The sequence below is a fragment of the Euprymna scolopes genome, chromosome 24 (assembly GCF_053919585.1).
Source record: "Euprymna scolopes isolate OS-2025 chromosome 24, ASM5391958v1, whole genome shotgun sequence".
Classification (NCBI taxonomy): domain Eukaryota; kingdom Metazoa; phylum Mollusca; class Cephalopoda; order Sepiida; family Sepiolidae; genus Euprymna; species Euprymna scolopes.
The window spans coordinates 40,008,881-40,021,237 of NC_136505.1; positions in this window are offsets into that span (position 1 = coordinate 40,008,881).

Consider the following 12,357-nt stretch of genomic DNA (forward strand, 5'->3'; position numbering starts at 1 on the left):
GACCTTTATGCCATACCTTGTCGAAGGCCTTTGATATGTCAAGAGCAATTGCCCTAGAAAGGAAGCCTTTGTCAAGAGATTTACTAATCCTGTGAGATATAACCGTTAGCACATCTGCAGTAGATCTTGCAGAACGGAAACCATATTGTGTGTCACTAAGAAGGTTGTTTCTGCTGAGGTGGTTGACTATTTCTCTATTTAATATGGATTCCAGCAACTTACTCATAACACACAGGAGACTTATTGGTCTGTACTGAGAGGGAGATGACTTATCACCGGAATTCTTAAATACAGGGCAAACTGATGAGGTTTTCCAGGGAGTCGGAAAGCACTTCTCCTTAAAGCACCGCTTAAACAGTTTCGTAAGTATGGGAGCAAGTTCTGGTTGAAGCTTTTTTAACACTATAATTGGGATGCCGTCAGGGCCAGTTGCTTTACTGGAATCAAGGTTCTTGATTAGCTTGGCGACCTCATGCGCGGATATTTGTATGTTACCTAGCGTGTTCTGTGTTATAGGAGGAAATATGGGGAGTTGATGGCCTTCGTCGCATAGGGTAGAATTAGCTGCAAAGTTCTTTGCAAATAGTTTGGCCTTGTCTGATGCTGACGAGATGACCTCTGGTCCATTGATAATGGTTGGGATAGAACGCACACTTCTGTTCAGGATCCTATTTGTTATTTGCCAAAACTGGTGGGAACCAAGCCGCTAATCAACTACCTTGGATTTAACAGACTGGCTATATAGCTCTCTTGCATTTTTTATTACTCTTTTACAGTGGTTGCTGGCGTTCCTGAAAGCAGCTTTAGTCTCAGTGCATCTATTACGTTGGTAGTTATGGAAAAAGTGATTTCTGTGCGCGATAGCAGCAGCACATTCTGGGGAGAACCATGGCTGGCTGTTAGGTTTTTGTTGGAATTTTTTAGATGGTATGAATTGGTCTATGCCTACAGTGTGGTTAAATACAATGACCCCACAACTCAATCTTCACTCTTCAATCCTGCAGTCCAATGCACTTCTGACAGCAATTGCTTCTGCCAAACAAAAAAGACACCCTCTCTCCCAAATACAGGCTTTTTATAGGACAAAACCGTCCAAAGTTATTTGCATACTCTTCCCATGATCTCTAGTCTATAAATAGACGCAGTGGCCATTCTCTTCTTCTTCTTTCACTCTCTGAAGCGGGCGTTGCCAGTGGTAAAAGGTTTGCACGATTTTCTTCTTTTTTTTTTTTTACTACACGCCCCCATGATCATTTAAGATCATTCACATCTCATAATCCCGTGTCCAGATCGGCGCATTGTGTTCTCTTTGCGGTCTCTGCATCGGCACCGGTTCATCTTCATCACTCCCTGCCTCAGTACCACCATCCTCATCACCTAAATGGACCACACGCCTTAAATCTAAAACATGTCGTGGCATTCCATTGACACTTAAATTGTTTGGGGATTGCACTCCTGTTATCACTCCTCTTCCCCACTGCGTTGTGCATCGGGCATTTGGCGGTTTCACCCAAACTTCTTCTCCTATTTGGATTCTGGCTGGTCCTTGATCATTAATTTCCGGTGACATGTCTCTAGGATGTCTCCATTCGTAATTAAAGATTGCTCTATGTGGTACTGTGTCATCTCTTTGCCCGACCTTAGGGGACATGTTGTACCAAAATGTGGCCTCTTCAGGCGATATTCTTCCTCTCTCAGCTATTGCTTTCACGGTCCGATGATGTCGCTCCACAATGCCATTTCCTCCAGGTCTGTAGGCTGCCCTGTAATAACTTTTAATCTTCCATTTTTTTAGCATCGTCTGAAAGATTTCTGAGCGAAAAACAGTGCCGTTGTCCATTATCACCTCCCTTACTAGACCTCGTTCAAGCATCACCTTTTCTAATTCAGTTGCAACTGCAGATGCGGCTTCCACTCGCAGTTCCTTCCATATCGCCAGTCTACTTGGCCCACAGTCAATTATTGATGTACGCTCCTCCTCGGTAGTGTGCTATGTCAATAGCTAGTCTCGTCCAGTTCGTTAAAACTCCAATTTCCCCAGGATTATGTATATTTGGGGCAGGATCGATCGATTGATACCGAACACAGTTCTTTACTATCATCTGAATTTCTTCCCGTTTTACATTTGGATCCACTTGCCTCACCAAATATAATGTTCTCTCCACTCCCATGTGATGCATGTCATGCAACTCTTTAATTTCTCCAATTCCAAGACAGCATATCGGCGCCTCCTCTTTCTCAATTAACCACTGTTTTTTTATCCGTGTTAGCGCATCTGCCTTGTTTCTTTCAGAAGGCACAAACACTGCTTTTATTTGCAGTTTCAATTCAGACATCAACTCTCTAAGCATCCCTAATCTCCGCTTTATTATCACTTCTCCGGCACCCTTTGTTCGTATTCTGCCACTCTCCTCCACAGTAGAGTTCACCCAACTGAGTACAGTGGCTGAATCCGTTCTTATTTCAATATTTGTCAGTCTCCATTTGATAGCTAAATTGACACCCTTTAGAACAGCATCTAATTCAGCTATGTTAATGTGATTAAAGTCATCACTTTTCCTCAGCCAAGTTGCATCTTCCACCACCACACCGCCAATCTCGACAACCACGCCAGTTGCAACATTGCTTGCATCACACCACACGACTCCTGTGCTCACTTCAGGTATGTGCCAAGCGCCATTAACAGGGTCTTCTTTTTTCATCTCAGCTAGAACCTCCTGCATCACTTTCATGGTTCTGCAATCAACTTTTTCTTCCCAATCCATTCCATTTGCTCTTCTTTTCACATAACTGCATGCTAATCGCAGCCATCCAGCAATTGGATAGTGCCCCAATAATTTACCACAGATCGAAAATAGCTCCCGCCTACTAATTTCTCCTCCCATCTCTGGGATCTCGTTGCCTCTCCTGAACATTAGTGCACCCATCTTATTTTTCATAAGCTTAAGGCCCAGTGCCGCTCCTCCGTCCAGGGATTCCGGAGATTTTGCTGCTAAACCAAACCCCTTCAAATGTTCCACAACTTCCTGTGTCGATATTTTCGTTACGTCTACATTATATCATCAATGTATGAATCAGTGGCCTCTTTCGTCCTACTTCCTTTCTTTAATACTGTTTTTAAAATGGCTGCCATAATCTTTGGTGCGACATTAAGTCCGAATCCTAATCGTGTTAGGCAATAGGTTTTTCCTTTATAACAGACCAGCTGGTACTGCCATAGTTCCTTTGCCACATGTAGTTGCAGGTAGGCAGACTTAAGGTCCACTATTGCGGTCCCTCCTACCAACTGTCTCCATTTTCTTATCTTTTCATCATATACATCTATTATGTCGCTCCCTGTATGACACGCCACAAAACGGTTCAACTCACGAAAGTCGAACACTGGCCTAACTTTGCTTTTGTGGCCTGAAATACTGCCATCAATGGCAACACGCCTTTTCTTTCTCCTTTCCATGGTAACAGAATACCATCCGATATCCATCTTTCCACCTCTTTCTCGAATTCTAATTTCTTATCGCCTTCCAGAGAGTTTTTATAATATTGTACTTTGTTCTGCAATACTGGAGGCTCTCCCTTCCATGTCCATCTTACTGTCCATTTATCTCCATCGAAGTTTGCTTCAAAGTCTTTATCCTCGATTTTGCAAACATTCAGCTGATGGGCAGCCACGGCACATTGTATATCTCCAAACTTCACTTTGGCTTTCTTTATAGTTACACCTCCCAGCTCATTAACCACGTCCATTCCAATTATGACGTCGATCCCATCAACGATGTGATTCATCAAGATTGCCCTCACCTTTACGTGCATTCCACAGACTTTTATCTCAACTTGCCTGGCTCCTTTACATTCTATATTCCTCCCATCAACTGCTTTCCCTGTACCGCTCCTTCCATATCCCTTCAAAAGTTTGGAATTGATTAAAGTAGTGGTGCACCGAGTATCGACAAGTGCAGTCATTACAGAATCATTCACCTCTACTTCCATTATAGGAAGAGGCCAGTATCGCGCCTTCATTTCATTGCTAGGGTAGCTTGCGGCGCAGAAGCTCCCCCTTGCCCGTTTTCCTGAATCTGAGAACAATATCTCGCAATGTGGCCAAATTTTCCACAATTGTAGCATGTTGCCCTGGCCCTAGGGATCTCTGTGCAATCTTTTTTTAGGTGCGGTCCTTGACATCTAAAGCACTGAAGGCTCGATTCTTTTTTTCCCTTATTAGTCTCATTAGTTTGCGCACTTGCGGCCAATGTCCGAGTTTCTACGACCCTTATGCTGACTAAAAGCCGTGCAGTCGGTATCAGTTTGCTGACATCCATTCTCTCTATGTTCGGTAGCTGCTGTAATGCCACAGATACATCGTCTGGGAATCCAGTTATGAATGCCAGTTTGGCTGTATGTTCCAGCCCTCTTCCCAGATATCCCGCCAGTCCAGCCAATCTTTTGATTTTATTAGCATAAACATCCACCGATTCTCCTGTCCACTTGAATCGTTGCAGTTTTTCGTATGCCTCAAAAGGCCCCTCAGTGAAAGCGGTCACGAGTCTCATCTCTATCAGTTCTGCATCTTCTTGTTCTGCATTATTCATCTCAAGATAGAGAGCGAGTGCATCTCTCTGCAAAAAAAGTGGAATAAAACTGGCAAGGTCTGGCACATGTTGAAGCTTAGCCACCAGTTTTACTTTCTTTATCCATCCGACTACATCACCTTCTCCACTAAAAGGTGGTATCACATCTTTTCCCAATCTCAACATCCCAGATTCCATGATCTGTTCTTGGCCGAAATAGCTTGTGGTTAAATACAATGACCCCACAACTCAATCTTCACTCTTCAATCCTGCAGTCCAATGCACTTCTGACAGCAGTTGCTTCTGCCAAACAAAAAAGACACCCTCTCTCCCAAATACAGGCTTTTTATAGGACAAAACCGTCCAAAGTTATTTGCATACTCTTCCCATGATCTCTAGTCTATAAATAGATGCAGTGGCCATTCTCTTATTCTTTCACTCTCTGAAGCGGGCGTTGCCAGTGGTAAAAGGTTTGCACGATTTTTTTTTTAACCATTCGGTAAGATCTGATACTATAGGGGACACATCCTTTTTAAACATGGAATGCAGAGGTAAATCAGATATGAATGTACGGAAGCTATCCCAGTCAGCCATAGAGTATCGGTATATAGTACGGTGGAGGGGTACGTCTGGGGACTTATTACATTTCATTTTTATCTTAACTGATACGACGGAGTGGTCGGAGGATCCTAGCGGAGAATGAACGGAACATGAACATAGCTCAGGGGAAGTTGAAAGAAAAAGTTCTAGGAGGCTTGCATATTGACCAGTAGTATCGGCCACACGGGTGGGCTCGCGAACAATCTGAGTGAGGTCATAGGCAATGGCAAACTCATGACAAAACCTCCCTTCCTCGTCTGTCTTATTTGAATGGGTCAGCCATTCCACGTTATGGACGTTGAAGTCACCACAGATGTGGATGTTAGCCGAGGGATGTGCAGACAGGATATGGTCTATTTTCTCAGATATGCTCTTAAAGATAGTAACTCCGCTGTTGTTGGGCCGATAGAGGGCAAATATAAATGCAGTGGTGTTAGCAAGTGCAACCCGGAGGGTCTCCTCTAGAGATATCCTTGCCACACGGGGAGCCATCTTTAATGTAGGCACATATCCCATGCCCATGGCGATCTTGGGGGTCAGATTTAGCTGTTAAGTTAGAGTATCCGTTAATTATGAACTCATCTAGGGAAGTGGTCAGCCCTATTCCAGTTTTGCTTAGAAATAATATGTTCGGTTTCGTCTCCTGTAATTGGGTTTCAACCTCTGGAAGGTTGGAACGCAGACCCCTGATGTTGGAGAAGGAGACCTGGTAGTAGAAATCTTCTTCCGCTCTAGAAAGACACGGCAATATGCCAGTTGGCAAAAACAGACGCCAAAACATTATGGCAAACAGACGTAAAGTATTTTAAAATTCACCCTAACAAATGTTTTTCATGTTACCTTGTTTAAACTTGTTTTTCTTGTTTTATTTATGTATATGTATTTATTTGTCTCTACTTTCCTGTCTTATTCGTCACCCCCCCATTCGCGACTATTGAAACAGGCAAAACACTGCTCAGCCATACTACAAAGTAAACTAGCGAAAAAAAAATGGCGGGAATTATTTTCTCTATTGGAGTAGATAAAGTTAGGACTTTATTTAAAAAAAAATGCAAATTTAACATATTTACACATTTGAACGTAACGACTTTTGTTCTATAAATAGATAGGCACACGTGCACAAGTTATCCGGAAATAGAAATCCTGTCTGTCTGTCTGTCTGTCTGTCTCTCTCTCTCTCTCTATATATATATATATATATATACACGTTTCCTCGAGATGGTCACAAGATCCTATTTATGTGTGTGTTCTTTGTTTGAAACTAATGCATATAGAACACAGGAAAAAGACACGATACCCTACTCTCCCCGCAGATGAGCGCTGTCATTTGACACGCTCCTTTATTCCGGACTTTACATCTCCATCAAGTGACAATGGCAGCTGTAAAGCGAAAATCCGAATGTGACAGCCGAATAAAAGTCAGTCTATTTTTCCCAGTCAAAAAACAAACCAATCAACATAAAATAAACAAAAAAAATATTGAGTTGAAACATGAATAGATTTCAGAGTTTGTATATAATACATATTTTTTAAATGTCTATCTATCTATCTATCTATCTATCTATCTATCTATCTATTATATAAAACGAAATTTGTGTGTGTGTGTGTGTGTGTGTGTGTGTCATTTGGTTCGTTATCGACTCCAAAACGCCTGGACAGTTTTTATGAAATTTCACTCAAATGTACCTCATATATCTAACAATGTTCTTAGATAATTAAGATATTCTAAGATAGGCATATATATATATATATATATATATATATATATATATATATATATATATATATATATATATATGGTTGTATATAATATCGGGTTGTTTGCAGTGCCATGACGCGTATGGAAAGGGACCCTGCACTCATCCCCGGTGGGCTTTCCTGAGGCCACAATCCTAATTGGAGAAAGGTCAGCTGATGGTCTACTTGTGATGCATGTCTGAAGCTCCGCATAACCTCTTGTTTAGCTCCCCCTTACCGAAACTCTTAAAAAATATATGACGACAGTACAATCTAAAAATAAGCTTAAACCAGGATTAGGGACAAACAAATTCAACTTGCCTCCTCCCTTGAGGCTCTCATTCACAAATATCCGTGGGCTTAGAACTAACTTAGCTGATGTTGAAGCATTTCTCTTAACAAATACCCCGGATATCTTAGCACTAAGTGAGACTAACCTACACTCCTCCATTCCCTCTAACCACTTTAACATGCCCGGATATCTCCTACTCTGCCGTAAGGACTCTGACAGACATATGCACGGACTTGGAGTTTACATTCGTAATACCCTTCCCTTGACTAGAGAAACAAACCTAGAAACAGATGATCAAGCCTTTATGTGCTTTAGACTAAACATGCAACACAATATTAGCTACTATTATTTTCTCTACCGCTCTCCCTCGACTCAGGACTGCTCCATAATAAACAAAGTATCTGACAGCATAGACACGGCACTGTCCCTCGACACTAGCGCACAAATACATGTGTTTGGTGACTTTAATGTCCACCACAAAAACTGGCTTGGTTTCTCTACTCACACAGATGCAGCGGGCAGCACAACTCATAGCTTAGCTATATCTCACTCTCTATCACAAATTGTTACGTTTCCAACCCGTTTCCCTGACCAGGAAGAACAACACGCATCACTTCTAGATCTGTTTTTGACCACAGTTCCCGATGACTGCATAACGAAGGCCCACAGCCCACTCAGGAACGCTGATCATGCAGTGATAATGGTTGAAATCGCCCTAAACTCTAGACCCAAAACTGAAGAGCCAGTGCTCAAAACAACGAGATATTATAATAAGGCTGACTGGGAAGCCATCAGGGAACTAATTAGAGATGCTCTATGGAAAAATATTTTCTCTCTCCCTGCTGAACAATGTGCAAACGAGACCACTGAATGGTTCAAAACTGCAATCGAAGCGCATGTTCCCATGCGGAAATTTTATAGCAAGCCCCACTCTCCCCAATGGTTTACGTCGACTTGTGCAACTGCCATTGCTCAAAAGCAGCATGCATACCGTAGGTTTAACCGACATAAGTCCAGTTCAAACAGACTGAAGTATATAGAAGCTAGAAATAACGTTAAGAAAGAAATAGCGACAGCTAAGAGAGAATTTACGGAAACCACTAAAAAGCGCATCGAAGCACAAAAACTAGGAACTCGAGACTTCTGGAAAATCTACAACAGTGTAGTAAATAATGGGCAATCAACAATTCCCCCACTAACCAACAATCACGAGGTTGTCTCCTCAGCAACCGACAAGGCTAACATGCTTGCCAGTCGGTTTGCCTCAAACTCCACACTGGACCCTTCCAACCACTCCCTACCTGACTTTCCTATGCGGACAGACGCCACACTAGACGATCTGAAAACCACCCTTGCTCAGGTGCATGCTATCATAAAAAACCTTGACACCTCAAAAGCATGTGGACCCGATCTTATCCCAGCTGTGCTATTAAAAAAGTGCTCAGCCGAAGTAGCTCCAGTTCTCTCCAAACTCTACAACAAATGCCTTAATGAAGCTTGCTTTCCGGGCTGTTGGAAAACTGCTTCTGTTGTACCAGTATTCAAGAATTCTGGCGAAAGGACAGACCCATCAAATTATCGCCCCATTAGCCTCCTCCCACTTTTTGCCAAAATATTTGAGACCATAATTAACCATGCTCTAGTCCATCATCTTACAGATGCTAGACTACTGACTAACAAACAATATGGATTTAGACAAGCCCGTTCCACAGCAGACATCCTAACTGTGATCTCTGAACGTATATACCATTCACTGGACAAAGCGGGGGAGGGCAGAGCGGTAGCTCTAGATATATCTAAGGCTGACAGGGTATGGCATGAGGGTCTCCTCAGTAAAATCAGATCATACGGTATCACTGGTAGAATACTTAACATAATTAAATCCTTCTTAGATAAGAGAAAAATCCAGGTTGTCCTCGACGGTCGTACATCTAAACAATATGATATAAATGCGGGGGTGCCCCAGGGTTCTATCCTTGGACCTCTATTGTTCCTGATATTCATAAATGACCTCCCCGACAACATTGTCTCTGAGATGGGTATATATGCTGATGACACTACACTCTATGGCAGACACGACAGGAAGACGAATGAACACATTTCTAAAGAAATGGCAGAAACACTAGAGGAAGACCTCCAATCTGTAGTGGAATGGGGACAAAAGTGGTTGGTCGCGTTCAATGCTGCCAAGACTAAACTAATTTCATTCAATAATTACAAGAAACCCTCTCTACCACCCATAGCAATGGCCAACGACTCTTTATCTGAGAGTCCATCTTTCAAACTCCTTGGCCTTACGTTCACAAGAAACATGAGTTGGAACAATTACATTGAAGGCATTGCCAGGGCCGCTGCAAGAAAGGTGGGCTCTCTCTACCGTGCTAGAAAACTACTAACACCCGAAAGTATCCTGTACCTCTATAAGGCCACCATTCGCCCATGTATGGAGTATTGCTGCCACATCTGGGCTGGTGCATCTGCTACTAGTCTCTCGCTCCTTGACAAGGTTCAAAAGAGAGTCGCAAACCTGATAGGCCCTGAACTGGCATCTAAGCTTCAGCCTCTGTCCCATCGACGAAATGTTGCATCCCTCTGCCTTTTCTACAAGTATTTTAGTGGTGAATGCTCTGACGAACTGCAATCACTTGTGCCCCCACGACGTGAGCACCCTCGACAAACCCGACAGGCTGCTAAATCCCACCCCCACACTGTAGAGATCCCTAGATGTAAAAGATCTTTTTACTCCAATAGTTTCTTCCCCAGAACCGCTAGACTCTGGAATTCCATTCCAGGTCACTGCTTCCCCAACAGTACTGACGTGCAGAAGTTCAAGTGTAACGTGAACCGACACCTTGCTGCCCAAATCCCTACATAGTACCCCAGTAGTTGTTGCCCCTGATAGTAGCCCCCTACACCAAAGTGGCAATGTGCCTTGTTTGGGGTGAAAATGTAATAAAAAATATATTAATAATATATATGTATATATCTACTATTATACAAAAAGAACATTGCCAATGTGTGTGTGAGTTCATCCCCATTGACTCCTAAACGAGGTGGGGGTGACGATTTAAAAAAAAAATTAACACGAATATACTTTATGTTCCTGGCATTGTTTTTAGAGAAGTTTTGTATCGGAATGCCTTCGACAAATGTCGATAACCGATAATCGAAAAAAATTGGACGAAAAAAAAAAGAACAGTCCGTTAGGACCAAAGTTTGACCATATATATTCTAACATACATGTGCATTTGATAAGTTTTATTACCACACAAGCAGAAAAGCCCGGAATATAAAATCAACAGTTGGTTATTTGTGATTTAACAGAGACACGTTCGAAATGCATGTTTCTGTTCAAAACGCAAGTGAACCACGATACTTGACTCTTGCATTTTAAACTTAAATTCAAGCAATTATAACAGCACAAGTAGAAAGGCTAGGCATATAAAATCAACATAATGTAAACAAAAGTATAATCTACTGTAAAACTAAAGCAACAGTTTATTTTTGTTGGTAAATGTTTATGAAATGTAATTATAAAGCGAAGCACATGTGATCATTGTTTAACGTCATTGTGGAATATTAGTTTTTGAAAACAAAGGAAGAAAAAATAGTGACTATCAAACTGTCGGAAAACATTATGTATGCTGTAGTTAAACACAATATATGTCTCACGCTATCGTAGCTGTGTACGAAAAGCTGACGTGTACGGTATATTTAATGTGTAAATGAAAGCATTCATGGTTATGAAGATGTTTCGATGTTTTAATATGTTTGTAATCGGAATATTTAATCTGAAATGAATGTCTAACCAGATCAGGGAAGCCATGTTTGTTTTAATATTTGAAGCGTTGTTTTTTGAATCAGGATTGACATTCTGGAATTGACGAATAGTTTGGTGGCATCCAATGAGATTTGGTTGAATTTGAGGAGGGAGAGATCATTAATTTTGGAATCGGAAATAGAAAGGATTATGGTATCTGTGTAAGTGTATGAGGACGAAAATTACGGTGCTATTGTACATATGACCCTAATGCAGAATATGTACCGGTGTTGAGTGGAAGCGGTAGGAGTACTTTTAATTAAGAGGGGAAAATAGCAGCTGTTTCCACTGTAGGGTTTGCGACAGTGGTGATGCTTTTCCTAGGATGTAATCTAGGATTTTAATAGAGCAAATAAATGAGTAAGGTAGCGTTCAAAAGTTACATAATATATTGACTGATAGTGTAGCCATAAATTTTATGTGGCATCTGTTGGAGTAAACCAAGTATACTTTGGTCCAGAGGGGAATTTCTGTAATCAAATTATTATATATAGGATGGGATAATCAACCGGAACTGGTTAACTAACCTTGTTATTTTTTATCTATTCATTATGTAAGTTTAAAATTTGTCTGTATATAGCTATTATAAAATTCTGGACCCCAATCTATCTATATATCTATAAAAGTGAAATGGTCTGTGTGTATGTGTGTGTGTGTCTGTGTGTGTACATTTTCCTACCAAACTACTCTGTCAATTTTCAGTCTACAGACTCGAGATTTGACATAAGGAGTATTGAGATTTGGGAAATTTGTTTTCATTGGTTTTTTGTCAGAAATTTGGCTGTCAAGGGGTCAAAGTTCAACGATTTGACTTTTAAAAACTCTACCGAACTCCTCTGCCAATTTTACGTCTAAACACTTGAAATTTGACCTCTGTGGTGTCTACGAAATTACTCAACCAATTTTTGGTCTAAACATTTGAAATTTTACATAAAGTGTATTCAGACATAGGGCAAGATTTTTAATCGGTGTTTGACGGAAAATTTGGCTTCCAAGAGGTTAAAGTTCAAAGATTTGACTTTTGCGGTCTCTAGCAAACTATTCAGCCAATTTTGTGTCTAAACATTGAAAATTTTACATAAAGAGTATTAAGACATACAGCAAGCCATTTTAGCGAAAATTTGACTGCCAAGAGGTCAAAGTTGAAAGATTTAACGATTGCACACTCTACCTAACTATTCCGCCAAGTTTGGGTCTAAGCACTTGAAATTTTAGATGTAGGTTACCTGGGCATGAGTCAAACTTTTTAATATATATACATATATACATAAAGTTATGAACAGCACATAGGGCCCCAGAAAAGCTGAGCTGAACTGCTAATATATCTATAAAAGTACTTTATC